Genomic DNA, 14965 nt, shown 5'->3' with positions numbered 1-14965 from the left:
TAGCCCGTCTGAAGGGAGTGCTGTGGACACAGTCCTGGCCCGAAAGTGCAGGTGGGAAACCACACACTAACCCAGGCCCTGGGGAAGGCTCTCCAGGGAGGGGGTCTCACTCTGAGTGCAACCCCGAATGTGAATGGAGCAGCGTGGCAGAAGGCACCGTGGACTCGTCTCCAAAGGGCTATGTTTTGACAATTTCTTTTCCTTTCTTTCTTTCCTTTTCTTTCTTCTTTTTCTTTTCTTTTCTTTTTCTTTCTTTCTTTTTTTTTTTTTTTTTGAGCTTTGAAGCAAAAACCAGAGAGTTTTATTTCTCAATCCTAAGTAAATGGATTTATTTGTTTGTGTGTGTGTGTGTATGTGTTGGCATTTCTCTCAATGCAATAAGGTGGCACGATTGTTTGGTCTTGCCAAAATTCCATGTTCTCCCTGCTTCTCCCAGCCTCACGTGTGCTCAGGTCGGGGCCTCATGGCCAACACACTGCAAGGAGACACAGGATGTGTCCCTCCTGCCTATGGCCATTGAGAATCACTGTGGCACTTTCTCCACACACACCTTCCGCCCACCCCTGCTGCAACGTAGGCCAGGCACTCCAGGTGGCATAGTCATATGACATAAAGAGCTGCCTGACCACGGTTGAACTTCACATGGCCCACTCAGTAACCCTCATGGCATTAAGCCAACAGAAATGTCCGGGCTTATTTGTTACTCCTGCAAAGCCTACCCTGTCCTGACTAATACAGCTCTCAAACCCCACCTGTCCTCACTAAGTCACCTTCACAAGAAGGGGACTCTGCACGTTACACAGTTACATTTTTGGATCCCACTTGTAGTGTGACGTGAGGTTTCCCCTGACTGGTGGGTAGGATAAATATTTGAGTATAAAAATGAAGAAGGAAATAAAAGTCTTTGTATCTCCTGGCTCACCCAGCAGCTGCCTCTAAAAGGCAGAAAAATCCAGCTCCTAATTAGGCATTTTTCCTGCCCTTGAGTTTAGCAAAAGAGGATTCATCCAACCTGAATTCATCACCTCCCAATGATTTCCTCTCTGGCGGGGACAACAGCATCAATTAGGCCCCAGGATGGATGTAGGTAAAACTTTACTCCAACAAGGATTCAACCTGCCTGGCTTCTAATTGTCCATTTATTTCTCCCACAAACAATGTCAATAGCCCAGATGCCGCTGTGTCTGCTCCCCCGGGAAGCTGCTGGGGGAAGCGGCTGAGCGCAGCATGAGGGTTTCCATGGTAATTACGCACCAGCCAGCAGAAGCTCTGCTCGGTGAAATCCCTCGTTAGCCACCAGCCGGCTAATTAGAGGAGGCCTTTGAGCACTTGCCCGGGTTCCGGAACATTCCTTTCTGGTGGGTTAGGAGTGGTGCTCCAGACTTCGTCCGGGCCAAGCCAAGTCTCTTTGGACCCAAGACTCAGGGCATCATGGGAGTGAAGGGCAAGTCATTTATTCTGTTGGCTCATGAGCAGACATTCCTCAGCCTTCCTTTTGCACCTGGCAAACACCAAGATGAGCTCACGGCAACCAGCCGGGGCCGGAGGTGTGGGGCCCACTGAGGGAGGCAGCAGCCCCGCTCGTCCATCCCAGAAAGCCCCAGAGAGTAACTGGGGGTACAGGGGACAAAGGCCTGCCTTTGGGATGACAGGTGATGCATGTGGGAGTCAGGAGGACTTGTGGGGGCAGGGGCTGTTTCGGGGCTCACAGGCCAGTTTCACGGGCGCGCGGCCTGTGGCCACGTGAGAAGGATCCCTGCTCGCTTAGATGCTCTGCCGCCACTGCCTTAAAATGTGTCATCATTTTAAACACGGACCCTGCATTTTCATTTCTCTCGGAACCTCACTTATTATGTAGCGGGTGCTGGGTGCTCCGGTGGGCAGGTATGCTAAGCAGGTAAACTGAGGCAGGCAGCAGGCGATGGGTATGGGGAAAGCCCTATCCACTCAGGTTCCCAGGACACGCCCTGGGCCACCAGATACTGGGTCCATGACACCAGATACTGGGTCCATGACACTGTGACATAGTTGGTCTCGGCCAACTATGGGGACCAAGAGCCGTGGCTCCAGGAAGACTGGGTCCGGACCCAGCGGTGCCAGTCACCCCTGTGTTCCCGGGTACTTGGCCTCACCCCTCCACCCTGCTCTCCTCAGCTGGGAAATGGACATTAGTTTGCAGCTATTTCATAAGGTTATGGTCAAGATTGGCACACAGTTGTTTAATAGATGTTACCTAATACCTTTATTATCGTCATATGTTCATCCTCATACCATGCCCCAGCCAGGCTCCTGGGAACCCACTGGGGTGCCCGGTGCCTGCAACCTGGTCCCTCCAAGGAAAGGTGTCCTGATGAGGCCGGAAGCCAAGGCGTCGCCCTTCCTCTCTCAGGCCCACCCCCCTGAGGCGGCCCCCCACCCAGCACGTGGGCCCGGCCCTCCAACCTTCAGACTCCTCTCCGGCTGCGATTGTACAGCGGCTGGCCCAGAGCCGAGTGAGCTGCCAGGCTACTCGGAGAGGCCATGGCGGGCCCACAACCTGGTTTTGTCTTGTGGCGGTTTCCACGCCTCCAAGGTTCTGCATTCGCCGGGGTAGGCGCCTTCGTTCCTGCCCGCCTCGGGCAGCTTCCTGGGCCTCTTTACAGAAGCTCCTGGCTCCTTATACATTCTCTCGAATCCCCCGGGATGTAGTTATCTCAGGAAAACCAAGCGCCTCCGCCCGGCAGGTCGGTCGGAGCGAGACCCGGGCTCTGCATCACTGGGCAGAGGAGCGGCTTATCTTAAGCATCTCACACAGCGGCAGGCGGACGGAGGCTAAGTGGCAAACAAAGGAGAAGGGGAGGCCTTCAAGCATGACCTGTCCTGGCTCATCCTGCAGCCAAGGGTGGGACCTGGAGGTGGGAGGAGGGCAGGGAAGGCGCTGGGGCCTCTCGATCCTGAGCAAGGGCGGCTGCGCCCCGCTGTGCCGGGTCCCAGAAGGGCGCGGGCTCCGGCACCCAATGGGATTGGCTGAGAGCCGTCCTCTGCATTCCCAGCTGTGTGACTCTGAGCGGTTACTCTTCCTCTCTGACTATGTTCTCTCTGTAACACGGGGCTCATCACATGCGCCTGCCCGCTGCTGTTGTGCTGGGAGAAATGCGCCCGGTGAGGTGCCACCACTGTCTCTCGGTAAATGTTCATCGTCATGTCGTGGTCACTGGTGCTGGCGCAGAGCAGGGAGGCTGAGCTTCCTGCAGATGAAGCGATTTGCCCGGGCTCACCAAGGCAGAGGACACAGCCAAAACCAGAGCCCTGTGCGTGGCCCCGGGCTCTCAGCTGGGTCTGCCCCAGCCCAGGGGCAGGAAGGCAGCCAGGAAAGGCCTGCTCTGAGCCAGTCACCCCTGGAACTGGGCCTGGGATGAGGACGGAAAGGACACAGCGGGGCCAGGGAGTGCACAGTGGCAGGAAAATGAATCGGGGAGTGGGGAGGAGCCGCCCGCCATTAATCATCATGAAGAATAGGTCCCAGAGAGCTGCCTACAGCTCCGCGGTGATTAATGACCTTTTTAATTTCCCCTGCGCATCATCCCAATTATGCAGGGCGCTGAGGGGGGCGGGGGCCTGGGCAGCAGGCAGGTCTGTGCAGAGCCCTGAGCGAGGCGGGGCAGGGCCTGGAGGGGCGCAGGTCTGTCCCAAAGCCTGGCTGGGTCCGCCGGGGAACAGCCGTCTCCGGACTGTTACAGAAACAGGCTCATTTCCTACACACTCACCTGCGTTTCTGCTGTGAGCTTCCACTCCTCCCGCACGGGAGGTGTCCAGGAGCGCATCTAAGTCTTGGGGGTCACATGGGGGAGGGTCTGGGGCAATTGGCTGCTGGAGATTCTCGGGGCCAGTGCCTCTGGCTCATCCACCATCCAGTGCCACCCACAGCTGTCAGCCTTACCTTCCTGTTCACACCCAGTGGCTCTGTCTTCCTTACAGCTGTGCACAAGGGAGCAGGGGGTAGGGGGGGGCGGAGGGGGTGTTCCTAAAAAGGCTGTTTCTTCTCCCAACTTCCCAGCCGGACCCCCAGACCCTTCTGAGGACTCCAGCCTCCAAACCGATGCTCTACTGAGAATAAAATGTGGGAGCTGCCTCTCCCCTGCGGTCCCAGCCCACCCGCCGCCCCTGGTGCCAAGACCTTCCCCATCCGGCCACGCCAAAGCCCCTCCTCCCCTCCTCCCCAAAACCAGCTCTGTGAGCGCAAAAGCCAAGACCAGCACATTTTGTTACCCTTCAGCATTAAGCGCAAAACCCTCTCTCTCTCTCTCTCTCTCCTTTAATTTCGAGAACTGAGGTGGAGGACAGAAGAGAAGTAAGGGGCGACCCCGTGGTTAACATCTCATACGCATTAGCCTCCCACAGGGCGGGATGCTGTGGGAGGTCCCAGCAGTGCCTGCCCTGGAACCCTGTCCATGCGGAGAGCAGCGTTTCCTCGTGATTAAGGCTCAGCTTCTAGGGGTCCCTCCCCCGTCTAGTGACCCTGAGCAGGGCTCCATCTCCCACAGCCTCAGGGCTCCGTCTCCCACAGCTTCAGGGCTCCATCTCCCACAGCCTCAGGGCTCCGTCTCCCACAGCCTCAGGGCTCCATCTCCCACAGCCTCAGGGCTCCATCTCCCACAGCCTTAGGGCCTCATCTGGAAAGTGGGGACAGGCGAGCCCGCTGTGGAATCAGCCACAGGGCGCATGTGGAGGGTTCCCCCTGTCCGCTCCCTGCAGCTCAAAGAGAAGGACAGACCAGTCTACTTAGTAAGCGAGGGAAGGAGAGTGGGCAGGCGGGCAGGCGCGAGCCTGCCGCTAACACCTGGGGGGAAAAAAAAACAGAGAAGTTGAGTCCCCATCTCTCTCTCTCTCTCTCTCTCTCTCTCTCTCTCTCTCTCTCTCTCTCTCTCTCCCCTACAGTGGAAATGAATAAATGCATTTGACTCACTAAACTCAAACTCCTTAGAATGCCCTCCAAGGCTGTGCATGACCTGAAGTCACCTCCTTGGCCCTCTCCTCTGGGACCCCCCACTACGTTCCAGCCATACAGCTCCCTTCTCTTCCCCTAAGGCAGGGGTCCCCACCCCTGGCCGCACTTCAGTGTCCCTGGGAAGCCTTTAACATACATAATATTTCAGGCCAACCCCAGACTAATGAGGTTACATCTACTGCAGACAGGAGAGGGACCAGGAAATCCTAACGCTCCCAGGAGGTCCCAGCTTCAGCCAGTGCGGGAATCGCTGCTCTGAAGCAAGAGCCTGTGTCCTCGACCTGCTCTGCCTCCTCCCCGTTGCCCTCTCCTCCCCTCCTCCTCCTCCTCCTCCTCCTCCTCCTTCCCTCCTCCTCCTCCTACTCCCCCTCCTCCTCCTCCTCCTCCTTCTGCTGCCCCATCCTCTGCCCCTGTTCCTTCTCATCAATTCCATCTCGGTGCAATGGCTCCTCTCCAACAGTTGGCCATCCATTGACACTATCCATCACTTGCTTTATTTCCTTCCTAGAACTTACCGCAATATATCATTGTTTATTTATTTATTTGTTTCCTTCATTCAAATGTTGGCTCTCTGATGCTTAGAACCGCATCTGGGCTGTTGTGCTACCCAGCCCTCCACAGTGGGGCCTGCAGCCGGACTGAACCATCGGTGAGTGAATGGAAGGTCCAGACCTCACAGAGCAGCTCAGTGTGAGATGTAACTTCAGTCAAACCTCCTGCTCCCCTGGACTACGCTGAGTGAGGAGCCTCAGGACCCTGGCTTTCAGAACGCGTCTCCACGTGACTGCTCCTCTCCTCACCCCATCCTCCCCACATCCCACAGTGCTCCCCTCCTGGGGTCCTCCTGCAAGCCCAGCTCAGGGCCCTCCCTGCACTCCTAGGAAGCCACTCTCTTCCCAACAGGAGGGAAATGGCCTCTCCCAGGCGCCCGCCCTCCTGCCTCCTGCCTCCTGCCCACTGTGGGGCCCCCTTCCAGGTGCCTTCCTGCCTCCTGCCCACTGTGGGGTCCAGTCTTGTAGGAAGGCCAATGCCAGGCTCCTCCTCCTCTGGGGCCACCTGAGTGAGGAAGCCCAATGAGGGGAGATGGTGCTGGATCCAAAGGCAAGACGAATGTGGGAGCTCCCGTCCTAACTTTCCACCAGCAGCAGACTGTGTCCCTACATCCCCGAGAAGCGCTCTCACCGAACCGGAGCAAGGCGGAGACCATGTTACAGAAGGGTCAGCTCTCCCTGTGAGCATCACAAGAACAGACATCGGCCCTCCGCCTACTGAGCCAACACCCAGCACGCCTGTGCTGGGACCACGCCCCTGTGGCCGGCTTATGGACATACGGCCACCTGTGCATCACTCTTTCCTAACCTCCCAGAGAAAAGGGTGTGACGTCCCGAATCCCTCACTGGCTTCTCCTTCACCCTGTGGGTCCACATGGCGGTCCTCAGACCTCCCCTCCCCCTTCCCCAACATGAGGACACAATACGCTTGGGTGAGACACGTTCTCAGCAGAACCGACTGCTGCAAAATCAAACCATTTTCAGCGTCTGAGCCATGAAGTCCCTGGCAGACCACCTGGCCCCACATAGCTGCTCAGATAAAAAGCAAAAATGTGGCTCTTATCACTTCGACTACCTCCTCCCTCGTGTCCCAGCACGCGAGGAAGGCCTCGTGACGTCAGTTACGGGATGAATGCTTGTTGGATGGGTGAGTAAATGAAGGGTAACGCTGGGATTTCTCTTAAAGTCCTATCGTGGCTCCCCCCCCACCTCACAGGGGGAACAGGTGTATCACTCGATGCCAGGGAGTCTCCCTAACTGTGCCGGGAACTCCAAGCCCGGCCCGGTGCTTGGAGGGGAATTTCCCTGCAGCATCAGCTCAGCCTCTGAGCTCAGGGATCCGAACATTGGCCCCACCGCCTGGAGGGTATTTACACAGCACATCATTAAAGGATGGCTCCGAAACGGTTTGCGGAATCAGATTGTGGGAGAGGATAACTAAAGGCGGCATCAGGACTCGGTATGTCCCAAAGGGCATCTCTGTCAACACGACATGTTTTGAGAATAAAGATAATGTACCCGCATCCACCATTCAACTCGCACTAAGGGATGGAGAGAACCATCCGGTCGCAGCCCGAGGGGAGGGCAAGGGGTTCCCACCGGAATAAGCTCAGGGACAAAGGTACCCTTTTCTGATGGAAAATAAGAGAAAATAATCTGGGGCAAGTGCAGAGGGTGGGCCCACGCCGCCCTCCAGGAGACCTTGCGGCTCCCGTTTTCATTTCGGTTTCAGAAGGAAGGTGCTGTCAACCAACAGCGACAATCTCACGGCCACTGTGACTGTGGGGTGAGTGGGCACTAGGTTCTGTGCCCCGACCTTGCCCATTGTCTCAGTCACATGACCCCCTGCGGGCTGTTCAGAGACACTGAGTTGGGCAGGACCCCCCGGGAAGGAACTGAAAGTGAGGTTGACCTCAGGTCCCCCTGACCGAGAAGCCGAGCGGCCCTGCTTCCTCCAGGGTCGGAGGCCATGAGCACCTCCTTCACACAGGAAGGCCCTCCTCCCCATCTCCACACAGGAAGGCCCTCCCCCCCATCTCCACACAGGAAGTTCCTCCTCCCCATCTCCACACAGGAAGGCCTCCTCCCCATCTCCACACAGGAAGGCCCTCCTCCCCATCTCCACACAGGAAGTTCCTCCTCCCCATCTCCACACAGGAAGGCCTCCTCCCCATCTCCACACAGGAAGATACTCCTCCCATCTCCACACAGGAAGATACTCCTCCCATCTCCACACAGGAAGGCGCTGCTCCTGAGCTCTGGTTATGGCGCCCGTGGCCATGTGCCTAGGAAGGGTCCCCTCCCACCCCCTGCCAGCAGCAGTGGAGGGAGATGACAGCTGCAGTCAGCCTATTCTTTAAATGGCCCCACAGCTGTAACTGAGATGGAGAACCTTCCCCTCCCCTCACAGATTCTATTGGTCTATTGTTGAACAAAAACAGAGCAAGCTCCTATAGACACCAAATGACATTCAAGATGAAGTTCAGCAGAGATCTGGAAATCCTAAGGATCAATGTTTTCAAATGTTCACATATCTGCTAAGAACTGCATTTCTCATGGATTCAGCAAGGATGTATTGTTTCTGGTTCCATGCTCTCTCTAGGCATTTGGGACTGATCTTTCAGTTAAACAGACAAACCCTGGCCTTAGGAAGCTTCATTCCAGCAACAGGACACAGATAATGAAAAACAAAAGTAACTGAAAGTATATACTATGATTGAGGTGACATGTAATACAAAACACATGTAAAACAGGGAATGAGGGGTGCTGGTGGGGAGGGGCCAGTATTGGAGCCAATATTTGAAGGAGGTGGGGAATACCCCATGCAGGCACTGGGAAGGGTTCCAGGTGGGAACAAGCCCTGCAGGCACCAGGGAAGGTGCTCCTGGTGGGAACAGGCTCTGCAGGCACCAGGGAAGGGTTCCAGGTGGGAACAGGCCCTGCAGGCACCTGGGAAGGTGCTCCTGGTGGGAACAGGCCCTGCAGGCACCAGGGAAGGGCTCCAGGTGGGAACAGGCCCTGCAGGCACTGGGAAGGATTCCAGGTGGGAACATGCCCTGCAGGCACTGGAAAGGGTTCCAGTTGGGAACAGGCCCTGCAGGCACTGGGAAGGGTTCTAGATGGGAACAGGCCCTGCAGGCACTGGGAAGGGTTCCAGGTGGGAACAAGCCCTGCAGGCACCAGGGAAGGTGCTCCTGGTGGGAACAGGCCCTGCAGGCACCAGGGAAGGGCTCCAGGTGGGAACAGGCCCTGCAGGCACTGGGAAGGATTCCAGGTGGGAACATGCCCTGCAGGCACTGGAAAGGATTCCAGATGGGAACAGGCCCTGCAGGCACTGGGAAGGGTTCTAGATGGGAACAGGCCCTGCAGGCACTGGGAAGGGTTCCAGGTGGGAACAAGCCCTGCAGGCACCAGGGAAGGTGCTCCTGGTGGGAACAGGCCCTGCAGGCACAAGGGAAGGGCTCCAGGTGGGAACAGGCCCTGCAGGCACTGGGAAGGGTTCCAGGTGGGAACATGCCCTGCAGGCACTGGAAAGGGTTCCAGATGGGAACAGGCCCTGCAGGCACTGGGAAGGGTTCCAGATGGGAACAGGCCCTGCAGGCACTGGGAAGGGTTCCAGGTGGGAACATGCCCTGCAGGCACTGGGAAGGGTTCCAGATGGGAACAGGCCCTGCAGGCACTGGGAAGGGTTCCAGGTGGGAACATGCCCTGCAGGCACTGGGAAGGGCTCCAGGTGGGAACAGGCCCTGCAGGCACTGGGAAGGGCTCCAGGTGGGAACAGGCCCTGCAGGCACTGGGAAGGGCTCCAGGTGGGAACATGCCCTGCAGGCACTGGGAAGGGCTCCAGGTGGGAACAGGCCCTGCAGGCACTGGGAAGGGTTCCAGGTGGGAACAGGCCCTGCAGGCACCAGGGAAAGATTCCAGGTGGGAACAGGCCCTGTAGGCACTAGGAAGGATTCTAGGTGGGACCCTGCAGGCACTGGAAAGGGTTCCAGGTGGAGGAATCAGGAAGTGCTCTACCTGACAGGAGCCTGGCCCATTGTGAACCAGCTGTGTTAGGTGAGCCCTTCTCCCAGGAATGTGAGGTCACGGGCGCGTCTTGTTCAGTGTGGCACCCTCAGTGTTAATCTGTACCTGGCACACTTGGACACGGTACAAACGCCTTTGTAAGTGAGTGAACTGTTCTCTCCATTGTGATGTAACAGGTGCATGCCCAAATCAAACCCTACCCAAATCTGGGAAGTAACAGCTCAGGTGGTAGGATCATTCTTACCATAGTCCCTCCGCCTCTTCAATGAAAGAAACCTCGATTGCAATCCCTGAAAATTGCCTGGGAGTAGCTACTAAATGACAGGCCATGTCAGGAAGGCTTCGCCAAAGAAATGGCCCTAAACAACATCTCTGCATTAAACACATAATTGTTAAAGTGATGACAGCACCACTAACCAAGACAGAACTAGATCCTAACACCATCTTCAATTCCACATCTTACTTGGAGGTAACTGCGCACTGAAGGGGTAATGCAGAGGGGTCCTGCGCACCCTTCCTGGGGTCTCCGCCCAGGGTAACGTCCTGCAAAGCCCACGCACAGTCCCGGTCCTGCCGGACTGTGAACACAGGCGGTTCCTTTACTGAACCCCCCGCTTCCTCTCGCAGTCTCCTCTTGTCAGGCCTCGCTCTGAGCTCAAGTAACGGCGACAAGGCAGTAGGCATTACACCTTTCAAAATGCCTGCACGTTAAGAGAGATTTTTGAAGGCCAGAATACAATGAACTATATGAAAAGGTGCACAAATTCACTCCTACTCAGAGAAATGCATAGCAAAGCCACAGCAAGACACCACTTTACATCCGTCAGAATAAGAATGTAAGAAACATAAGACCCAGTGCTGGCGTGTGTACGGAGAAATGGGTATTCCCATGCTCCTGTTGGAAGCTTTCATTGCTCTTTGGGAATTAATCTGGAAATAGCTATTGTAATGCAGCCTTTGATGTGGCAATCTCAGTGTAGGCTAATCTATTGTACAGAGAGGTGGGCTCATTTATGGCATCATTCAAGGGGTCGAGCACCCTTGGGCAAACATCTTCAACACGCCCTGAATGACAACTTGCTCTAGAATAATTGAAATCATCCTGGAAATCCAAACTGAAGTGTTATGCAGCTACTTAAAAAAATGAGTTGATCTAATCATATGTCTGCAGGAATTTCTGGGGTGATAAGTGAAATAAAAAAGCAAACTACAGAATAATGTACATAATATGATTCAAGTTATGCAAAAAAAATTGTGAAAAATAGATAGACATATTTGTGCGTGTTTTATGAGCTTGAGAAAATTTGCGGCAAGCTATAAAACAGCCTGCATTGGAGGGAAGGTCGGACGGAGCCAGGGGAGAAATTGTTGACTTCTCTAAACACTGCATCATTGTCTAGTTGCCACAGCCGTGCAATCTCTCTGAGATTTACAAGAAACCTGATAGGTAATAAGAAGGACATGAACAGAAGATGGAAGCTGGTCGTCAAGCCCAAAGGAGCGAGCAAGATGGTGGCATCTCGGACCCTGGCCTGTGTAGAGGGCGGCAGGAGAGGGGAGACACCACCCTGTGGTCTGGCCTGGGAACTGCCTTTCCTCCTCAAAACCTGCATGAGCTGAGGCAGGACAGGTAGCCCAGCCTGGGGCAATGGGACCAGCAGGGATGCAGGAGGCAAGCTGCTCATCACATGCGCCCACAGCTGAGTCCAAGGAAGCAGGCACTTTTCCGCAGGGCGGGCTGCAGCACAGGGGTGTGGCCTGGGAGATGGGGCGCGGCCACACAAGGAGTGCTTTGACTCCGGGGTCCCCCTCGGACCAGGAAAGGGGCATCAGGTGTAAGACTCCATCCCCTCCAGCCCAGGAGTGCAGCCTGCAAACCAGCGGGCCGTGCCCCTCTGAGTGGGGCACCACCTCAGGACAGATTACATTCACGGGGATCTCAGGCAGGACATCCCAAGTAGCGTCTGGAGTGGGAACTGAGGAGCGAAGAAAACCTCACCTACCCATTAGGTGCAAGACCCCAGGGCAAGGCCGCTCTGAAAGGCACCGACTGTGTAGCCATGACTGCAGACTAACCAAGCCTCTTCACAATGCCACGCCCAAGGCTGTGAGGAGCTGGGAGTGCAGCCTACACAGGCAGTGAAGTTGGATTTATTTCACACTCCAAGTCCACCTCCAAGAACGGTGCTCCCACCCAGTTCCAACTCCATGACATTCTCCCTGGGCAGAGGTGTTTACGCGCCACTCACATGGTCCCTGTGGAGAAGTCATCTGCAAAGGAAGGAGCTGCTTCATTTCTCTATGCCTGTTTCCTCACCTATAGAATCTTATATAATGAAAGGCTAATATGCAAATCCACCGAACGGCAGAAGACCGGTCGCAATGACATGCACTGACCACCAGGGGGCAGACACTCAACACTGGAACTGCCCCCTGGTGATCTGTGTGCTCCCACAGGGGGAGTACTGCTCAGCCACAAGCGGGGCTGATGGCTGGCGAGCGCAGTGGCCCCGCTCCATGGCAGCGCTAAGGATGTCCGACTGACAAACATCTCCCAAGGGCTCCCGGACTGCAAAAGGGCACAGGCTGGATTGAGGGACCCTCCCCCCTCCAAGTGCCAAATATTGTGCACCGGGCCTCTAGTGGGAATAATAATAGCCCCTACCTCATGGGACTATCCTATCTAATAAAGAGGGAATATGCTAATTGACCCTCACACCTTTGCAAGGATGGGGGTGCCCACAGCCAATAAGGAGGGAATATGCTAATGGACTGCCCGCCCTCAAAGATGGTGGCACCCACAGCCACAAGATGGCAGAGCCCAGTCCCCTCAGCCTCACCAGGGTGGGAAGCATGCAGCAAGGCTGTGCCTGCCTCCAGAGTCCCCCAGTCCCATCAGCCCCCCGGCTACCCAGGGCCAGCCCAAGGTGCAGGCAAGCTTCAGATGGTGGCTTCCCAGCCACCCAGGGCCACCCGAGGCTCAGGTAACCAGGGCTGGTAGAGGCTTGTGCTGCCGGCAGTGGCAGCAGCAGAGGTGTGATGGGGCGTCGCCTTCCCCTGATCACCTCCTGCCCCTGAGGGCTCCCAGACTGTGAGAGAGAGCAGACCGGGCTGGGGGACCCCCCATCCAGTGCATGAATTTTCATGCACCGGGCCTCTAGTTGTAAGAATAAAATGGGTTAACAGTTGGACATTTGGGTTAACACTGAGAACTAAGTCTAGCATATAGTGAGCACTCTAAATTCTTGTTATAAAGATGTGATTGTTGATTTATCTTCTAGAGCAGTTTTCATAAAGTGAGACACACCTTTGGCTCCTGAGTCTGTAGCATAACACTAGCAGCATTTCATCACCTCTGGCTGCGTGGGCCACGCCAGGCACTCTGCCAAGGGCTGTCCGTACGTTACCTCTTTTCATCCTCATACAACCCTGTGAGGTAAGAACTATGTTCATCTTCGTGATTTTCTGAGCATCAGAGAATTGAAGAATGTCACCACCCAAGGTTTCCTAGCCACTGGGGGGCAAAGCTGAGATGCTCACCCCACCAGCCAAGTTCAGAGGTTCTGCTTGTACCCGTCATGCACTGCTGCAGCCATTGAGCCCACACAGAGGTTTCCACACCAGGTTCTACCAGGGCACCTTTCAAACGCCATTTCTGCATCCTACCCCACGGGCATAGTGAATCCAAATCTCAAAAGTGAGCCTAGAGATATGCTTTCAATTCAATTTCTTGGGGTGACAATTAATCAGAAATACACATTTTTGACAAGCTCAGCTCCTCGGTAGTTAGCACACCGTTTGATTGAAGAGCTATCCCCAGACAGGCTTGAGTTTTCCCTTTAACCCACTGGTTAATCCCCCAACGAAACAGACGCCCTTCCCTCCACCAGACGCTGCCGCCTGACTCCAGCTCTCCAAAGCGGGGTCCAGCTCTCTATGTACAGAACTTTCTTGAATTCTGCACCTGACTCTTAATTAACCGTTGTGGCGCCTGGAAAGCCTTTTCTATCCCAGCTCTCCCCCCTTAGCACCCTTTACCCCCAGGAGCCCCAGCCAGCCTCTCTACTGGACGGCCTACAGTTATGAACAATAGGAAGATAAATCTGTTTCATTCTAAGGAAACAGTTACCCAATGGGTCTGAGTCATCAAAGCCTCAGAAATTTTGACACATTCATTAATTTTGTTCAATTTTATTTGTTAACCATAAAACCAGGAACTGGGCACGCTCTGAAGGCTCTGCCTGTTCGGTGGAGATGTGTTTGTTGGGAAGGGTGCTGAAACGGGCCTTTCCCTCCACACAGGGACCCTCACAGCCATCACACCAAGCCAAGCAAGGGAGAGTGTGGATTCTTAGTATTTCATGAACGCTGTTCACCGAGCACCTGCCATGTGAAAGCCATCCTTGCCCCCCCTCCCCCCGCACCCCGGGTCGGGCAGGAGGCGTTGAAACAGTGGTGGGTTCTGCCCTGAAGAAGCATTTATCTGGAAGGAAGATACACAGAAATAATCATAACACAGGTGGGACGTGGAGTGTGTTATCAGACAGGGAGGTGAGCATTGACTGTTTTGCCTTCCTAGGGTCTATTTCCCCTTCCTTTGGATAACAGCGCCTGACTTTTACTTTGCAGAACCACCCACAATCCACCATGACTTCCTGTGGCTTGGGAGTGATTGACACCACGCTCCAGCTGCAGGGCGGAGCCCACCATAGGGTTGGCCAGCCAGAGGATTCCGTGCTTCTGCCACATTGATTGTTCAGGAAAGGACATGTGACTCACGTTGGTCCAGTGGGATTCCACCCCCAGATCTTTTGGAAAAAGAGAAGCGTTCTTTTTCCTGAAGCTTCTGAGCTGGGAAGGTATCAACCCGAAGCTGCCAAGTCCACCCATAGAGAAAAGCTTTTCTGGGAGTGAAGGCAACGAAACACGAAAGACAGAGCCCAGGTGCTACTGTTTGCGCTCCCCACGCCAGCCATGCCTACGGACAACAGTTGTGGGTGTGAAGACTCCCGGCTTCAGCCACTTGGAGTGAGGTAGCTCACTTGTAGCTGAGAACCGAATGCAGGGAGAAGTGAGTAAAGTGTGGCCAAGGTTCAGCGGCTGCTCCAGGCGGGAGATCAGAGAATCCTGGGCAGAGGCTCCAGAGCAGGCAGGATGGGCTGGAGCTGGGGCTGTCAGAGGAAGGGCAAGTGCACAGCCCCCTCCCTGCACAGCCTCCTCCCTGCACAGCCCCCTCCCTGCACAGCCACCTCCCTGCACAGCCCCCTCCCTGCACAGCCTCCTCCCTGCACAGCCACCTCCCTGCACAGCCCCCTCCCTGCACAGCCCCCTCCCTGCACAGCCTCCTCCCTGCACAGCCATCTCCCTGCACAGCCCCCTCCCTACACAGCCTCCTCCC

The sequence above is a fragment of the Myotis myotis genome, unplaced genomic scaffold (genome assembly GCF_014108235.1).
Source record: "Myotis myotis isolate mMyoMyo1 unplaced genomic scaffold, mMyoMyo1.p scaffold_m19_p_5, whole genome shotgun sequence".
Classification (NCBI taxonomy): Eukaryota; Metazoa; Chordata; class Mammalia; order Chiroptera; family Vespertilionidae; genus Myotis; species Myotis myotis.
Note: the sequence above shows the minus strand (reverse complement) of the source record.